Genomic DNA, 18,054 nt, shown 5'->3' with positions numbered 1-18,054 from the left:
GGTGACTTTTCATCAGAACTTTAAGGGAACTCCGTTTCTCTCTCCACAGAAGCTGACTTACCTACTGTTTCCTGCATTTTTTCATTTTCCTCAGATTTCCAGTTTCTGTTAAATTTCTGTCACTACTTGCTGTTTAGGCAAGTGCAACAAGAATGCTAAGCTGGACAAGACTTGAGAGAATTAGATCTGTTTGTGGAACTCAGCATCCTTAACACAGGAACTGTAGTTTCCATGGTTACTTTAAAGTAACCTTGGAAACTGCAGTTTGTCAAACTGCTTGTTTCTTAGCCAAAGTATGAAAATTTTCCTGAGTGCTCATTCATTACAGTTGCCTTCTGTGCATAGTGTTTTTCAGTGGAATTTTCAGATGTTTCTTTGTTATTACAGCTGGGGTATCAATATGTGCATAAGTGATATTTCCCATAGGGTCTTGGGCTACATTCCACCTTATGTTCAGTGAATGAAATTTCTCCTTAGTATGTATTTCATTTCATTATAAATGAAATACCCATAAGCAGCTGTAGGTTATGTTGAAGAAACACCTGTGATACAGGTGATACACATTGCAATACGGTGTGTTCAGAATTGAAATAGTGTTAAAAGAAGATAGAGGTCATAATAAATGGCAAAGCCATAAATGATTTGAACAGAGTTTGAATGGCAATGAATTTCAATAGAATGCTCTGTACTATCTCTGTACAGAATACTCTGTAATATCTATTTAGTTGAAAATAAACTACATTGTTAATTAAACGAGTACAGTTCTAATGACAGTGAATGTAACCCAAAAATACTGCAGATATTGGAAATATGAAGTGAAAGCAGAAAATGTTGGAAACATTCAGCAGCTCAGGCAGCCTCTGCATTAGCACTTCAAAAGAAGTTTGTTTAAGTTTTAACGACAGAGAAGCTGGTTTAAGTTGATACTGAATCAGACAAGGAAAGTTTATTAAATATATCAGTATGAAGTATATGAAAGATTTACATTCTAAAGCAGAAACATATTTCAAATCACTACGAGCTCTAAGATTATCCATTCTTTTCATATTGCTTGGTAGGTAACATCACTATTTAATGTGTTGCTGAGCTGTACGGACTAGAATGTTCCAAGTTTGCTCTCTGAGGTGCTTTATTAGTTTGTACTGTGGATGGTGACCACAACGGAGGACTAGAAGATGAAAACTCAGATTTCAGTTTCAATTGATGAGCAAGTGATGGTTGCATTACTATATTTGTGTGTGAAGATTGTGGAGGTAAGACTCAGTTTGGTTGTTATAATCCTCCCCATGGCAAAACAAAATATACTACCACCACTTGCTATTCAGGCAAACGCAACAGGAATGCTAAACTGAACAAGACTTTAGAGAATAGGGTCTGTTGGTGGAACTTAACCTCAAGTTGCAATCAGCATCCTTAGCACAGGTGGTAAAAACATGAAAGAAAATCCTTGTTTCTGATTTGCATTTGAGAGAAGTTATAACAGACCAACAATGGACCATGTAGCAACAACAACACAGTAAGGGGATAAATGTTCAAGATCCATAGGCTGTGGAGGATCTGTTGTTCAGTATACTTTGAAAGATTTCTGGATATTTGGGGAATCAAGGGACATGAGGTTAGGAATGTGACACTGAGGTAAAAGATCAGCAATAATCTTGTTGAATGGCAAAGTAGGTATGAGGGGCTGAATGGTCTACTACTGCTTATATTCCTTATATTCTTAAGGTCAAAGAAGGAAACATTTAGAACATGAAAACTATTAAGCCATGTGATAGCAAATCAGAGATCCAAACCATATGTTAGCAAATTAGAAGGGGATTTGCATTTAGTCCAGATTTCTTTTTCTCAAGTTCTTTGCACGATCCAGGGATCAGTTGGTTTTATTTCAAGCTCATTGATCAGATTGTACCAATGGCAATTTCCTTGTTGAATCAGATTTGTAGGAAGGTTGATAAATTTACATAAGAACATAAGAAAGAGGAGCAGGAGCAGGCCAACTAGCCCATCGAACCTGCTCCGCCATTCATTAAGATCATGGCTGATCTGGCCATGGACTCAGCCCCACCTACCTGCCTTTTCCCCATAACCCTTAATTCCCCTACTATGCAAAAGCCTAACTGTGAAATATATTTAATGAGGTAGCCTCTACTGCTTCCTTGGGCAGAGAATTCCACTGATTCACTACTCTCTGGGAAAAGCAGTTCCTCCTCATCTCCATCCTAAATTTACACCCCTGAAACTTGAGGCTATGTCCCCTAGTTCTAGTCCCACCTATCAGTGGAAGCAACATTCCTACCTCTATCTTATCTATCCCTTTTATAATTTTATATGCTTCTATAAGATCCCCCCTCATTCTTCTGAATTCCAGCGAGTATGGTCCCAGGCAACTCAATCTGTCCTCATAGGCTAACACCCTCATATCTGGAATCAACATGGTGAACCTACTCTGCAACGCCTCCAAAGCCAATATATCTTTTCTCAAGTAAGGAGACCAGAACTGCGTGCAGTACTCCAGGTGCGGCCTCACCAGTACCCTGTACAGTTGCAGTGTAACCTCCCTGCTCTTAAATTCAATCTCTCTAGCAATGAAGACCAACAATCTATTTGCCTTCTTGATAACTTGTTGCAATTGCAAACCAACTTTTTGTGATTCATGCACTAGCACTCTCAATTTTGCAGCATGCTGTTGCTGCAATCTTTACCATTTAAGTAATAATCTAATCTATTTTTCCTTCCAAAGTGAATGACCTCTCGTTTACCAACATTATACTCCATCTGCCAGACCCTTGCCCACTTACTTAACCTATCTCTATCTCTTTGCAAACTCTCCGCATCCAGAAGTTAAATAACAGTAAACTCAGGCTTATATCTGCACCTGAAGAGGCCTTCTGCAAAGTAATTGCACTATATGTGTTTCCGCTCCCTATTGTAGAGGAAACTGCAACATGAGCAATGAATACAATATATAAAATTGACATAATAAAGTAACTTTTTCCACCTGGAATGAGTGTTTTGAGAGAGATAAAAGGGCAGGTGTAGCAGCTCTTGCAATTTTGTGGGAAAATCAATCCCTTGAGAAGGGATCAGTTTGGGAAATGGGTTAGCAGAATGTCTCACCAAAGTTATATTGTGCCAAGTTTTGATCACTGAGATATAAGGTAAGTATACAAATGATGAAGATGAATTCTTAGAATCAGAACATTGATATATAAAGAACTACTAAATAAACTTTGGATCTTCAAATATGAAATTTGATAACTAAGGAGAAACCCAGGAATCTCGATGGACTATATGATCAGGTTTGTTTAACCATGCCCTAAATAGTAAAACCTCTTTGAAAAGGGATAAAACCAAAACTAATTTACAGTCCAATGGAATTGGCTGCATTGTGGGATGATGAAAGTAGACATTAATTCATTAAAATGCAATTATTGAAAATACTACTTTGGAGCACAATAAACATGTAATTTGACACACAACTGCATAGACCAGGTAGAAAGTCATCCATGATCGATCACTCAAAACACACAATATATTAACTGCTACTTGATGTGTTCTGCTTGCAAAATTAGTTCCATTTACTTCAGTGAAACAATATTTCAGGAACAGAGCACCAAGTGCAACCTCTACTACACAATATGTTTAACTCAATCAGCCAAGACCAGGCTTCAATCCCAATGTATGGTGAGTGTAGCATAATTGAAAGCAACTGGTAACTTTGGAACATTTGTTCCCCAAAGGTTTCTACTGTAGTTTTGTTTGCCTCATGTTTGCTTGGCGAGAAAGATAGAACTTGGTCTAGCAAATTCTATCTTTCTACATAATAACTTAAAAGTATATAAGCTCCTAGATAGGCACATGAATAGACAGAAAATGGAGGGATATGGATCATGTGCAAGCAGAAGGGATTAGGTGTCATTCGCTTAATTAGTTCAGCACAACATTGTGGGCCGAAGGGCCTGTTCCTTTGCTGTACTGTTCTGTGCTGATTGTAGACATTTTAGAAAGGGTAAATCAAGCCAACTAACAGCAGTGGAAGTCATGCTCAAATCTGTGAAACTGTAATCAAGAACTAATTTCAGAAAGTTTTTCTTTATGCGTCATCAGGATTTACATCAACATCAACTTCCTGTTTGGTTGAGATACCATTTAAAAAATGTCTATCAGGTGCGGAGCTGTTTGTCTTGTTACTGTGAGGCCCAGAAAGGAGGAAGAGCAGCAGAGACTATTTAAAAAGTCAGACTGCATGGATCCTTTGGAATGTCAGTTGGACTCACTGAGAACCATACGGGAGGCAGAGTATCATAGCTAGTAGTTTCAGGTCATACCAAAAGTTCAGTCAGATAAATGGGAGAGGCAGGTAGGTAATGCAGGAGTCTCCTGTCGCTAACTTCTCTCAAACAAGTATACCAGTTTACCAGTTTGGATATTGTTGGAGAGGGGGCGGCAGAAATAGCCTTTCTGGGGAAAATAGCAGCAGCAGCCAGATCAGTGGCACCACCACTAGCTCTGCTGTGAAGAATGGTAGGGCAATAGTGGTAGGGGACTAGGGGACTCTTTAGTACAAGGAACAGACAGGCATTTCTGTGGTGCAAGCAGGACTCCAGGATGGTGCGTTGCTTCCCTGGTGCCAGGGTCAAGGATGTCTCTGAGTGGGCACAAGACATTCTGAGGGAGGAGGGTGAGCAGCCAGAGTGCATGGTCCATATTGGTATAAAGGATGAAGGCAAGAAGAGATACGAGTTCAAGCAAAGAGAATTTATGGAGTTAAGTAGTAAGTTAAAAATCAGGACCACTAGGGTTGTATTCTCAGGATTAATTCCCATGCTTCAAGCTAGTGAGGCAAGAAATAGTTTAATGCATGGCTAAGGAGCTGGTGCAGGAGGGAGGGCTTCAAGTATATATGGATCATTGAACTCTCTTCTAGGGCAGGTGGGATCTGTACAAGAGGATCATGTTGCACCTGAACTGGAAGGGAACCAATGTCTTGGCGAAGAGATTTGCAAGTGCTACTAGGAAGGGTTTAAACTAGTCTGGCAGGGGGTTGGGATCCAAAGCAGTAGTGTGACAGATGAGAAAGTTGAGGCTAATATAAATATTAAAGTTCAGTAGACAGGACAGACAGGGGCTAGACAGGGAGCAAGTAAGGTATGATAGACGAAAATGCATTTATTTTAATGCAAGAAGCCTGACAGTGTTGGAGAGTGTTGTTGAATAGAGGGACCCAGGGGTACAGGTACATAGTTCCCTGAAAGTGGTGACACAAATAGACAGGGTGGTGAAAGAGGCATTTCACATGCTTGCCTTCATCAGTCAGGGCACTGAGTACAGGAGTTGGGATTTCATGTTGCAACTGTACAAGGTGTTGGTGAGACCACTCTTGAATTATTGTGTGCAGTTCTGGTTGCCTAGCTATAGGAAGGATGCTATTAAACTGGAAAGGGTGCAGAAAAGACTCAGAAGGATATTGCCAGGACTGAAGAGCTTGGGTTATAAGTAGATGTTGGATAGGCTGTGATTTTTTTTTCCCTGCAATGTTGAAGGATGAGGGGTGACCTTATGGAGGTATATAAAATTGTGAGGGGCATAGATAAGGTGAGCAGTAACAGTCTTTTTCCCAGGGTAGGGTAGTCTAAAACTAAAGGCCATAGATTTAAGGTGAGAGGGGAAAGATTTAAAAGGGACCTGAGGGGCAATTTTTCATTCAGAGGATGGTGGGTATATGGAATGAACTGCCAGAGGAAGCTGCAGAGGTGGGTACAATTACAACATTTAAAAGACATTTAGACAGTACATGGATCGTAAAGGTTTAGAGGGATATGGGCCAAACATAGGCAAATGGGATGAGCTCAGACAACTTGGTCAGCATGGACAAGTTGGGCCAAAGGGCCTATTTCCATGCTGTTCAACTCTATGATAGAATCATAGAATCATAGAACAGTACAGCACAATAGAGGCCCTTCAGCCCACAATGTTGTGCCGACCTTTATACCTCACCTAAGACTATCTAACCCCTTCCTCCCACATATCCCTCTATTTTAAATTCCTCCATATGTTTATCTAGTAATCTCTTGAATTTGACCAATGTACCTCCCTCCACCACTGCCCCAGGCAGCGCATTCCATGCCCCAACCACCCTCTGGGTACAAAACCTTCCTCTGATATCTCCCTTGAACTTCCCACCCATTACTTTAAAGCCATGCCCTCTTGTATTGAGCATTGGTACCCTGGGAAAGAGGCACTGGCTGTCCACTCTATCCATTCCTCTTATTATTTCGTACACCTCTATCATGTCTCCTCTCATCCTCCTTCTCTTCAAAGAGTAAAGCCCTGGCTCCCTTAGTCTCTCCTCATAATGCATACTCTCTAAACCAGGCAGCATCCTGGTAAATCTCCTCTGCACCCTTTCCAATGCTTCCACATCCTTCCTATGAGGCGACCAGAACTGGACACAGTATTCTAAGTGTGGTCTAACCAGAGTTCTGTAGAGCTGCATCATTACCTCGCGGCTCTTAAACTCAATCCCATGACTAATGAATGCTAACATCCCATAAGCTTTTTTAACCACCCTATCCACCTGTGAGGCAACTTTCAGGGATCTGTGGATATGGACCCCCAGATACCTCTGCTCCTCCACACTACCCAGAATCCTGCCATAAACTTTGTACTCGGCCTTGGAGTTTGTCCTTCCAAAGTGTACCATTTCACACTTCTCCGGATTGAACTCCATCTGCCACTTCTCAGCCCAGCTCTGCATCCTATCAATGTCCCTCTGCAATCTTCGACAATCCTCCACACTGTCCACAACACCACCAACCTTTATGTCATCTACAAACTTGCCAACCTACCCTTCTACCCCCTCATCCAAGTCATTAATAAAAATCACGAAAAGCAGAGGTCCCAGAACTGATCCTTGTGGGACACCGCTAGTCACAGCCTTCCAATCTGAATGCACTCCCTCCACCACTACCCTCTGCTTTCTACAGGCAAGCCAATTCTGAATCCACACGGCCAAGCTTCCCTGGATCCCATGCCCTCTGACCTTCTGAAGAAGCCTACCATGTGGAACCTTGTCAAATGCCTAACTAAAATCCATGCAGACCTCATCTACTGCACTACCCTCGTCAATCTGTCTGGTCACCTCCTCAAAGAACACTATCAGGCTTGTGAGACATGATCTGCCCTTCACAAAGCCATGCTGGCTGTCCCTGATCAGTCCATGATTCTCTAAATGCCCATAGATCCTATCTTTAAGAATCCTTTCCAACAGCTTGCCTACCACAGATGTAAGGCTCACTGGTCTATAATTGATATGATGCTATCAATGAAACCAAAAACAGTTTGCTGCTGTACGGTAGAAGTGTAAATTATTTCCAGATTAATTAGATAGAGTGGATCAAATAACTTTCTTCATGTATTTGTATTTTATGATCAGTGCCCAATACCATTTATGCGTAGCAACTCATTCTGTCCTGTTAATATTAGCCGGTGAGACAAAGACTTGAATAGACTGTATGAAGATTGGGTGACTCAAATCCCATTTTGGGAGCAGGCATTCATACATATAAAACTTGAACAGGTGGTTATAAAGTGTAATTTGTGAAGGAACTGCAAACAAAACACAGTGGAGGAATCGTCTTAACTCATTTTCCATGTCACCAATAGGCAAACCTTTGACTCCACTTCCATTACTGCTTATTGAAAATGGCATGAGATTTTAGTTATGAATAATAAATGGGGAAATTCTGTCAGAATGCATGAATTGCAGTATTTTAAGCAGTGTATCATTTTCAATTATGTATGACTGAAAGATGATACAGATGCCATTGCCTGCTGTTATTATTTACAGTGGACAGTGTAAGATGCAATCCATGTCAAAAACCAAAACCTTTATTAAAACCCACACATGTAAGCATGTAAAAACACGTTACTCCAGATACAAATGATAAAAATTTGTCTGTCACGGGCTGTATTTCCAAATGAAAATGATGTTAAGTTACAAAGTACAATGAATTGTGAAGAAAGTGCATTCAGAATTTCAGAAGGACAAAGATTAATCTAACAATCTTTTCTATGATGTTATATAAAAAAGGGCAAGTTGGTACATCTTTGGCATAGAGATGAAGGATAGAAATATAGTCTAAATGAGAAGTGCTGGAAGTTGAGACTATTTAGCTCTGAATACGCAAACACAACAAATATACTTTTGGAGAAGGCCCAACGTTCTGGGGAAAGAGGGCTGAGTTATGTGAGGGATTGCAGAAGATTACATCCTGTATACTGGAAGGATAATGATAATTATGGATGAACTTTAAAATAACAAGAAGAATAGACATTGTTGATTGGGAGTTACTCTTCTACTAAGGGAATCTAGAACAACTGGACACAATCTTAAAATGTTAATTAAGCCCATTAAAGAGGTATGTGAAAAAAACTGAATGGAGAATTGTATATGGATTCTGTTTCTCTGATACCTATAAACAAAAATAAGTTGTGGTATTTAAAAGGGATATTTAATTAGAAAATAAAGATACTAAACAGTATGGAGAAAAAACAAGAAATTGTAATTAAAAAGGAACAGCAGCCAGTGGTAACAGATACAACATCAAGTAAAAGGAAGGACCTACTAAGCACTTTTACTATATTACAAAGTAAGTCCACTTACAAATCCACATGGCCATAAATGCCCAACCTTAGAAAGATCTTCTAAAATGTTTGAGGAGCATAATATACAAGTTTGTGTGGAACCTGGGTTTGAATTCAACCAAAAATTGATGAGAATTATGTATTTTGGAACAATTGTAAAATTCTATGTTCACAATAGGTTCCACTTCAATTCAAGGTGATATATCTGCCATTCAATTGATAGCAATCTAACAATTTGACCTAGAGATGCCATGAAAATGATTGTTGTAATAAATTAAAGGAAAAATTACTATATTTGGGGATAGGTTTTTAAAAAGACCAATGTTGGGCCAAAGCAGAAGGAACTTTGTATCCAACCATTACTGTTGATATCCTGTGGTGGGAGAGCTCCCAGTTGATGCTGATTGCATAAGAATCATTCATTTATTTGGGCAAAACATTTGCAGGTCATTTTCTCTTGACAGTATCTTACTACTTGAATTCTTTATATTAAAATGGAAATGTAAGGCAACCAGTTACACATCAGGCTCATACTTTTCCAGTGCACCTTGCAGTTTTTCTCTGTAGGTTTTCTGACAATTTCTACTTATTTTGTTGTTCTACTTGTTCCTGCTAACCCGAACTGTATAATTGGAACTGTTATGAACTTTTACTGGTGCCAGAGAACTATGATTTATTATAAATGTAATGCTTCAAAGATTATTTCCTTATTTCATCCCTGGACAAAAGACACATTACAAGCTTACACTTTACCCATGTGCTCATTGACCTACGTGCTTGCCAATCTATTTTAAAGTTCTCATTTTCGTTTCCATATCCTTTTATGGCCTTGTTCCTCTCAATCTCTGCAAACTTGTACAGGCTTATAACCTACTAAAACCTTTGGACTCCTTGAATACTGGTCTCTTATGTATCTCTGACTTTAACTGATCCACCATTGGAAATGATACTTACAGGAGCCAACATTAAAATTTCATTCCTAAAGCCCTCTGACTCTCTACTGCCCTCTCTGTTCCTTTGATTCTCCTTGAATTTACTTGTTTTGAACAACACTTTTGGTCATTTTCCCATCATTTCCTTATTTGGGTTGCTGTCAAATCTTGTTTAGAGTCATAAAGTTGTAAAACATGGAAACAGGCCCTTTGGCCCCACTCGTCCATGCCGAGTTAGTTCCTGAGCTAGTTCCATTTGCCAGTATTTGGCCCATATCCTTGCTGCCCTATATTGCCCGGAATTGTTGCTCAATATCGCTTTATCATTATTGGCTGCCTCTCCCACCACCAAAATTATTGTCTTTACCTTTTTTTTACATTGGCACTAGATACTTCCCTGAGCATAATTTTTTATATATGAGCTTAGACATGAACTATGGATAGCTAGTCAACAAGCTTAAAACATGATACTGACTGGAAAATTTAAGTGCAACATTAACAAATGTTAAGGCAGGCATGGTAGTGTAGCGGTTAACATAATGCTATTATAGCGCCAGTGACCCGGGTTCAATTCCAGCCGCTGTCTGTAAGGAGTTTGTACATTCTCCCCGTGTCTGTGCGGGTTTCCTCTGGGTGCTCCGGTTTCTTCCCACATTCCAAAGACATACAGGTTAGGAAGTTGTGGGCATGCTCTGTTGGCGCCAGAAGTGTGGCAACACTTGCAGGCCGCCTCCAGAACATTCTACACAAAGATGCATTTCACTGTGTGTTTCGATGTACATGTGACTAATAAAGAAATCTTATCTTAGATGGGTTAAGCCATTTATTTCAACATTCATACTGCTTTCAACAGATCAGTGATGAGGTGCAGTAATCCTGGCCAATTTACCTCACAGTAGGCCATTGGCAACAGAGACTGTGTAATTCCTATTACTGACCTAATAGACACCAGTGCATTTCACACAATTGAGAGGTTGAACCTGGACTCTTGCTTTTATTTATGACTCAAATATTCACAATGAACATGGAAGAGTCAAATGGTGAGCTTGAAGCTACTATCCATAATTCCTTCCACACCAACTTAAGAAATGACTGCTTTTCTCATATACACTTAATCTTGGCAGTTGATTTTGTGATTAGCATTTTGAGTGCCAAGAAAAATGTTTTGATGCAAGAGTATCCGTTTAGAGTTGATCTGGAGTTACTTCACTTCCTGAATTGAATAGCTTACTAGCAGATAGCAATGAATTTTTAGCCTATAATTCCTTTCAAAGCAGCTAAATGAAGTTGATTCATTACAGCACTGGAGTTTAATCAGAAAAATGATTTTGAAACTTGAATCTACCTAATTAACCTGGTCAGAGAAGAGTTCATAAACCTGATTATTTTCCTCTCCCTCGCCCATTATCAAAAACCCCTTTTACTGTCTCAGTTGATGTCAGCAAACACAGCACCTTAAATTCTATTTTTGCAGTTTCAATTTATTTAACTTGAGGATTTCAATTGAGCCAAATTTCACAGAGAAAATAATACCTATTTTCTTGTGTTCATATGTTCATATACCAATTGGTTGCAATGAGGCATTCCTTTTACAAGAGGTAATAGTTAACAGGGTGAACTATTTTAACTATTTGAGGGTTCCTGATTTTGCTTTGAGCAAGTTTATCTTTCAGCAACAGTCAACTTTTCCATCAACACTAAATCAGAGAGCTGAAAACCTTGTTTTGTAATTTTACCATTCATACCATTTAATCATTGAAATTGGTAAAATTTGGTGCGTTAATTTTTTTATATTAGTTAACATGTTTTCTGCTAATTGCTGCCTTAGAACTAGTCCAGAGACCATTAAATAACATTTCTCCACTCAAGATTTTTGAATGGGACCCAATCCTTAACTATAAGAAATGCTATAAAATGCAGGGACTATATGAACACCAACATTTATGATAAGACCAATCTCTTTGCTGTCTATTCTTTATTTTATATCATGCACAAATGCAAACTACTTAACAATTAGCAATGTTTTTAGTTTACAAATGGTATTTATTTTTAAGCACACTTGATATAACATTGTGAAGAGATGTGAAAAATGTCTTACCAAAGAATATTTCTTGACATGTTACAGTGTGGACTGGGACATAATTGAGAATTTTGCCCAAATTGGAAACTGTTAAGTGATGACAGTCATTTCTGCTATGTGCTGAATGGAAATTTGCAAGGTAACTGCTAGAAAATATTAGGTAAAAGGGACTTAGGTGGGGGCAAGGGTGAGGAGATTGAAAGCTTGATCAAATGAACACTTTCAGACTTAATGAAGCATGCGCTGAAGTGGGAATTGATTTATTTTTAGCAATCAAGTGCATTAATTTTATTAATAAATGAGCATCTGCTGTTTTTTTCATTACATGGGTCCCCTGACTCCAATGCCCGTTTCTCCTTCTTCCCAGCACTATTATATTTATTCACCTTCCTATTATTTTTCTCTTGTTTCACTGACACTATCTAGATCTTGCTCTATCCACTGTCTGCACCATCTTCTTCTGTTCTTTTTACATAGCTTCTTCTTTCCATTATGTTCTTACAATTTCCTGCTCCTACTCCTTATGAGAGATTTTAACTAATTGAGAAAAAGTAGTTTCATTGTTCAGTTAGGGAATAACAAGAAGATGTAAGTTCATGATCATTAAAAATTGGAGGGCATTCCATGTCTAAACAAACCTGAGTTGTTAGGATATGGAATGCCCCATGAGAAACAATATTAGAAGCAGAACTGTAATCATTTAAAAATGGAGGTAAATATCTGAAAACATTGTCTAATAGTATATGGAGAAAAGCCAGGAACATTGAGTTAAATATGCAGTTCTTTCCAAAATTAGTTGCAATGAGTTAAATAGCCTCTTCCTATGCTGAACATTTCTGTAACTATAATTAGGCTTGATGAAACTAAGGATTTGCTATTTAGATAGTTCTGGCCATGTTCTATTGCACAGCATTAAAAATGAATCCAGAATACCACTGCACAATTACACTCTCAAAAAGGAATCACCATATACCAGGTGGGTCTAGAAGATAATGAATGCTGTTGATAATAAGCCTGAGGTGCACTAGAGCTTCAATTTCAATAGCAAGTAAAAGTAAGAAACTCAATTTAAACAAGTCACCAGTAATGACTACACTTTTCCCAATGAATTACCGCATCAAGTTTCATTGATACCAAAATCATTTACTTAACATCAGTACCATGCTAGTCATCTGATAGCGTCCAGTGAACTAACCGCTCCAAGTCCAAAACCCCTTTCAATTATTATTCCAATACTGCTTGATGAGTTTTCAGTGTTTTATCTTGATCTTTTATTGTATTTTTTGGATTATCCTGATTCTCAAACCAGTCCTCATACAATATGCCATTCTTGTGGTTAAAGTTAAGGAGATGTTTTGTTGCTTTATGTCCCTAATCATTATCAGGATTGATGGTGGCTCTGCCTACTATATAATACATACCTGGGCCCTTTGTTTTGTTATCTCTACTTATGGTGGCTGGGAAGTATGCATTCTATGTGGGCCAGATCATCCCAGATTCAGCCCACCTCCCAGATTCATGGCCCACAGTCCTGATTCACCAGCACTTCTTCTGGATTTAGTAGCCGGACAAGCTGATCTCCACATCTGATTGATATTCGGCAAGGTGGTGCAAGCTCAGAACCATGGATAGGCTCCAGGCAACATATTTTCATGTCCTGCCCTCATAATGTCTTGAGACAGCTCACCAGCTGTTAAAAACGTCTTAATAATTTCTGTTTGTTTCTGAAACTCAAAGATATTTAAAAGATAATAGATTTAAATTATAATTTAAAAATTAAGTGGAGTTACCATTCATGTGGCAGCCTCTCAAGCATAAAGCTGAGACCTGGAGGCGAAGGACATCTCTTCACCCAGTCACAACTCCACCATGGAGTTAAATGGTGACTCCAGTGATGGTGTGGGCAGTTAGATGCACTGGTATCTATCTTCAGTATGATTCAAAGTTCCATGTTTGAATGCACAGGCAGACTCATGATACTTTGGCAAGTTTTCACATGTCTGCGTGCCTTTGAACGTGGACTCAGGGAATCAAAGCTACTTGACAACTAATACACACAAGGTTTGTATGCCTACACCAAACTACCAATCATCCCAAACATTTTTCGGTTGGTAATGGACAAAATGCTGCAAGGTATCACAGAGTTGTTCATGTAATCAAAATGATATTGATAAAGATGAATTCAGGGTATTGGGGAAGGTACTTAGCAGTTTACAGAGCACAAAGTCCATCTAAAAGGGAACAAGCGTGCATTTATGCAGCCTGAAGGTGTCTACCTGAGGTTCAGGATTAACAAGAATGGGTAGAGACTAGGCCAGGAAATGGTGATGGCTTTGTTGGATGTGAGAGAGCTAACTAATGTTTTGAAATTTTACTCCTTCTCAGTGAGAAAAACTATGCATATATTTGAAAGAAGCTTCAGCAACTATTTTTTTGGATATCAATTCTACAAGTTCTGGGTTGACATGCATTTGAATGGTCATAGACCATAAACAGCTGGGCCAAAGTCAGCTCTTCCAGTGATGTTGGCAAAGATGGGCAATGTTTTTGTCACACCTGGAAAACTGTTAAGTAATGGACATTGAAGCATTATGTTATGATAGATGTGCCTTCACATATGCCACATGAGGAAGCAATGACTGATTCAGAGCATGGTATTTTAATTTGCAAGTTACTGATGATAATTTTCTGGTGACAGTCACAGAATTGCCAGGACCACTCATATAGATGCTCTCTTGAGGCAGGCATATAAATTACCTTGTCAGGGTGGAGCAAACTGGAGATGGGAGTGAGTGAGATCAAATCCTTCTTGAGAATGCTGCAGGAGCTGCTGGTGAGTTAAGTTTCTTGAAGTGGGCCACAGAGCAGTTATTCTGAAGGTAGTACAGCCACACATACTGAAGGTTAACCATGCCCAACATATGGAAATTGATCATGTGAAAGCAGTGACCAGAGGCTTTGTGCACTGACCTGAGTTTGATCAGGACATTGGTGTCCATAGCCTCCTGCCATTCAATGATTTTTTTCAAGATAGCCACTCAAAGTAGTTGGGGTGTTGCCCATTGGGTCAGAAACCTCCATAGAACAGTCCTTAAAGAATCCGCGATCTGTTTTTGCAATGCATAGCCTCTCTTAGGGACTGATTTCTGACAATGGTTCACATTTCAGGTTGGCAGTTTGTCATGTTCATCTCATTCAATGACAGCATAGTTAAACGTCCCCATGCTGTGCAGTGTCTAAGGGCGAGGCTTAACAGTTGGCCTGCAGAATGCAGGTAACAGTGAACCAGCAGTTACTGGAAAAAAAACTGGTCCACAAGTCACTGGCTTACATTGTTTCCTCCTTTATACAGGGCTATCCTTTATTCTACCAAAGGATACTCCCCAGTGAGATGCTGATCCATTGACAGCTCGGTACATGGATGAGCTTGGTACTGACTAACTTGGAAGGATAGGTGAAGAAAAAGAAGAGGAACTAGAAGGGGAGGAGCAAGAAATAAGATTATGAGAGAGAGATTAAGTGGGAGCCATGGAGATATTGTGGAAGTACTGGGAAACAGCAGAAAGTATATGATGAAAATGAGTGATACGAAGTAAAAGGTTCATGTAGATGATGGAGGCCTAAAGGATGGTGAGAACATGAAGTACAGGATGAACATAGATCTGAGTTATAGGGTGGTTTCAATAAAGCAGCCTTCACTCGACAGGATATGGGTCAAGAGGCCACAAAATATCTGCACCCATGTGGCTTCCACATGGCATATAGGAGGAAGTGATTCATCAGCATTGCAGTTGCCTGAAGTGAACTCTTCAGGGATAACAAATACTACTCTTGCAGTTGAGAGGATGGTTTATATGGGTTTATTTCTTTTTTAAAGGAAGAAGGTGTGTAGTGCATCAAAGTGTAATGGTTCCCTTAATAGGTGAATGTACTGTGCGGTATGGCCTTCATACAATGTTGTACCAGACACTGCTGTTTAGTTAAACTAACTGCCTTGAATAAATAATGTTCTGTGCATTACTCCACCTCTTTCTACTTATTTATATTTGCAGTAACATAAAAAAATACACAGACATTTTGTCTACTTCTATCTCAACTCTGGTCCCAGATGTACAATGTCAGGCTTATCATTGACATCTGCTTACCCGTCTAGTGAAAGAGAGCAGCCTTCCAGCAGCTTGGCTACAGCTCAGTGGGGGCACTTTGTTGTAACACTGGACCATCCAGACCTAGATGGAAGACGTTCACAATGGGAAGGTGAATGAATGTATACGATTAAATAATGTACATTCTATAATTATCATTTGATGTTAAGTAGCTTAGCTTGGATTCAGCATTATCTCGTTAGTAATTAACTTAAACTACATTTTGAATTTAGTATACAGGGTACTAAAAAGATAACTAATGCACTGTATAATTGTACCCCTGCTTTAACTGGATCAATTGCTGGCCACTGTTTATAGCTGACATTAACTCTTAACAATTACATTAAGGAAATCTTGTGATACCATCTTATTAGGAATAATATGACATCGATTCGTTGCTGCAAGATAAGACACTTACTTGTAAAGCTGCCTCCAAAACCGATAGGTGTGAACTACATGGATTTAAATGATAAAGAATCTGTGATAACTACAATTTGTTCCTATATGACAATGCTCCTTCCTTAATGAGTGATATGAACAATCACAGAGCCTGAGAGTCAAATATGATCTGTCTTTGTCAAAATTCTTTTAAAGGAGCCATCAGACAAGGTATTTGGAGTACTTTTGAGTGTAAAGCTCATCTGGTCACTTCAACCGGGAACTGCTTCTGAGATTGGGAGAACAATAACGAAAGGTTCAGATCTCCCCACCAACCTTCTGGAGTCTTGGGTTATGTGCTGTGTCATTTGTTCTCTAACAATAATGCAGTATTTCATTTCCCTCACTTTGTAAGGTCCAATTTAGTTGAAGTGAATGTTGGCCATTGCTCTGTATCCTTTGCCATTGTGCATTGTTCATTGGGAATGAATAGCTGCAGTCTTCTGGGCAGTTTCACATTGGAGTACGTGCTAAGATGTGTTGAGTAAAAGTGAAGTACTCAAGAACTTCCAGGCTATGAAGTCATTCATGTCCAGAGAGGGCATGCTTCCAATGCTGGATCATATGATCCTTTTACACCAACACTTGCAGTGCCCGGCTGATTCTCCTCCTACTCCTCCTTGAGTTTGTCCTTTTCTTTGTCCACCTTTTGATGTGGTCCCCCAGGCAATGCTGAGATTTCCTGTTGTCTGTGTTATATTGGATGCAGCAGACATGTTTGAAGACATGTTTGGCCTGTGACCTGGATTGGTGCAGATGGTGGAATCTCAATTTGAGTAAGTTAATGCCATTTCCCACGGGGTTCTATAACTCTCATTGTAATGATGCACAACTGGAGTTGATGGATCAGAGACAGGTGTGAGAAGCCGTGGAAGGGTGGATAGCTTTATTCTCCAAGATTCAAACCTCAGGGCAGTGCTAGTCTAAAAGATATTTGGCAAATTGAAATCTACCAGAATGAAGGAATCGTGTGAATGCCATGAACAATTGGCATTGGCCATGAGAAAATTCTTTTGGTGATCAACAGTGAACTGAACATTCAGGAAGAAGAAACTTTCATGATTCATGAAGAGTACCATGTTTTGAAGGGAGCACAAAATATTCCATGAGGGCAGTCTAATAAAGGCTGAACTTTGGGGGAGCCAACATTGCTGGCAAATCTATATACTTGTTCAGTTTCATCTTCTTCATTCAAGAAAAAGTGGAGTTTTTTCTGGCAGAATAGAACATCAGTGACCTCTCTAGAATTGAAATGAGCACAAGATTGTGAGATATGGCATGGATCAGATGTAACTACTTGAATGCTCCACTGCTAAGAAGCAGCGACTTTGATCTGTAAAGGTAGATCAGTCTAGGTATAGGTATAGGAACTTGGGATCTGGCTGCAGAAGATCCTGTATCTCTATGATGACTGCCATTAAATCTTAAGCTTATGGAAACATTGCTCCCAAGAGCCCTCAAGATAGGAGTAGGTTTCCCTGTAGACTGTGGGGATGGGGACTTCAAAAGTGATTACATCTGCAACTCCTCCCTTAGGATCCATGAACTTGCCTCCAATGTCAGGCCTGAAACTCCCACTCCGAAAGCATAGCCAGTGGTTTTTTCCACTTAAGTACCCATAGTATTTAGTTTTCAAATGTTGAAGTGTTGGTTATGCTCTGTAGATATTTCTGTGATCAATTGGAGTAGTGTCTAGTTTGAGCAGTTCTGCAGCAGACCATGGAAATTTGAACTTTTATTGTGGGAACAAGTAGCATTAAGAAAACCTGATTAAGATTGTGGTTTGGACCAATGTCACCTAATTTCTACTAGC

At 39.3% G+C, this 18,054-nt stretch overlaps 2 protein-coding genes across 3 annotated transcripts in view; one reads left to right on the top strand and one right to left on the bottom strand.

Moving 5' to 3' along the window:
* The window catches only part of LOC127578541 (voltage-dependent calcium channel subunit alpha-2/delta-4-like), a 343,330-nt gene that overhangs the window by 227,635 nt on the left and 97,641 nt on the right, over positions 1–18,054 (top strand). The gene's annotated exons all lie outside the window — the stretch shown is intronic.
* lrtm2a (leucine-rich repeats and transmembrane domains 2a) overlaps positions 1–18,054 on the bottom strand; it is a 46,199-nt gene that overhangs the window by 24,260 nt on the left and 3,885 nt on the right. Inside the window, exons 1-2 of one of the 2 annotated variants that reach the window (XM_052030325.1) lie at positions 16,222–16,384; positions 15,804–15,887 (exon numbers count right to left, since the gene is read on the bottom strand). The gene's annotated coding sequence lies outside the window, so the exon portion shown is untranslated. Of the gene's footprint in view, positions 1–15,803; positions 15,888–16,221; positions 16,385–18,054 lie in introns of those variants that run through there. The other variant, XM_052030324.1, reaches the window with a different exon arrangement.

This window comes from Pristis pectinata, chromosome 15 (genome assembly GCF_009764475.1).
Source record: "Pristis pectinata isolate sPriPec2 chromosome 15, sPriPec2.1.pri, whole genome shotgun sequence".
NCBI lineage: Eukaryota > Metazoa > Chordata > Chondrichthyes > Rhinopristiformes > Pristidae > Pristis > Pristis pectinata.
The sequence above is the reverse complement of the archived record's forward strand: the minus strand, read 5'-3'. Positions and strand labels throughout refer to the sequence as shown.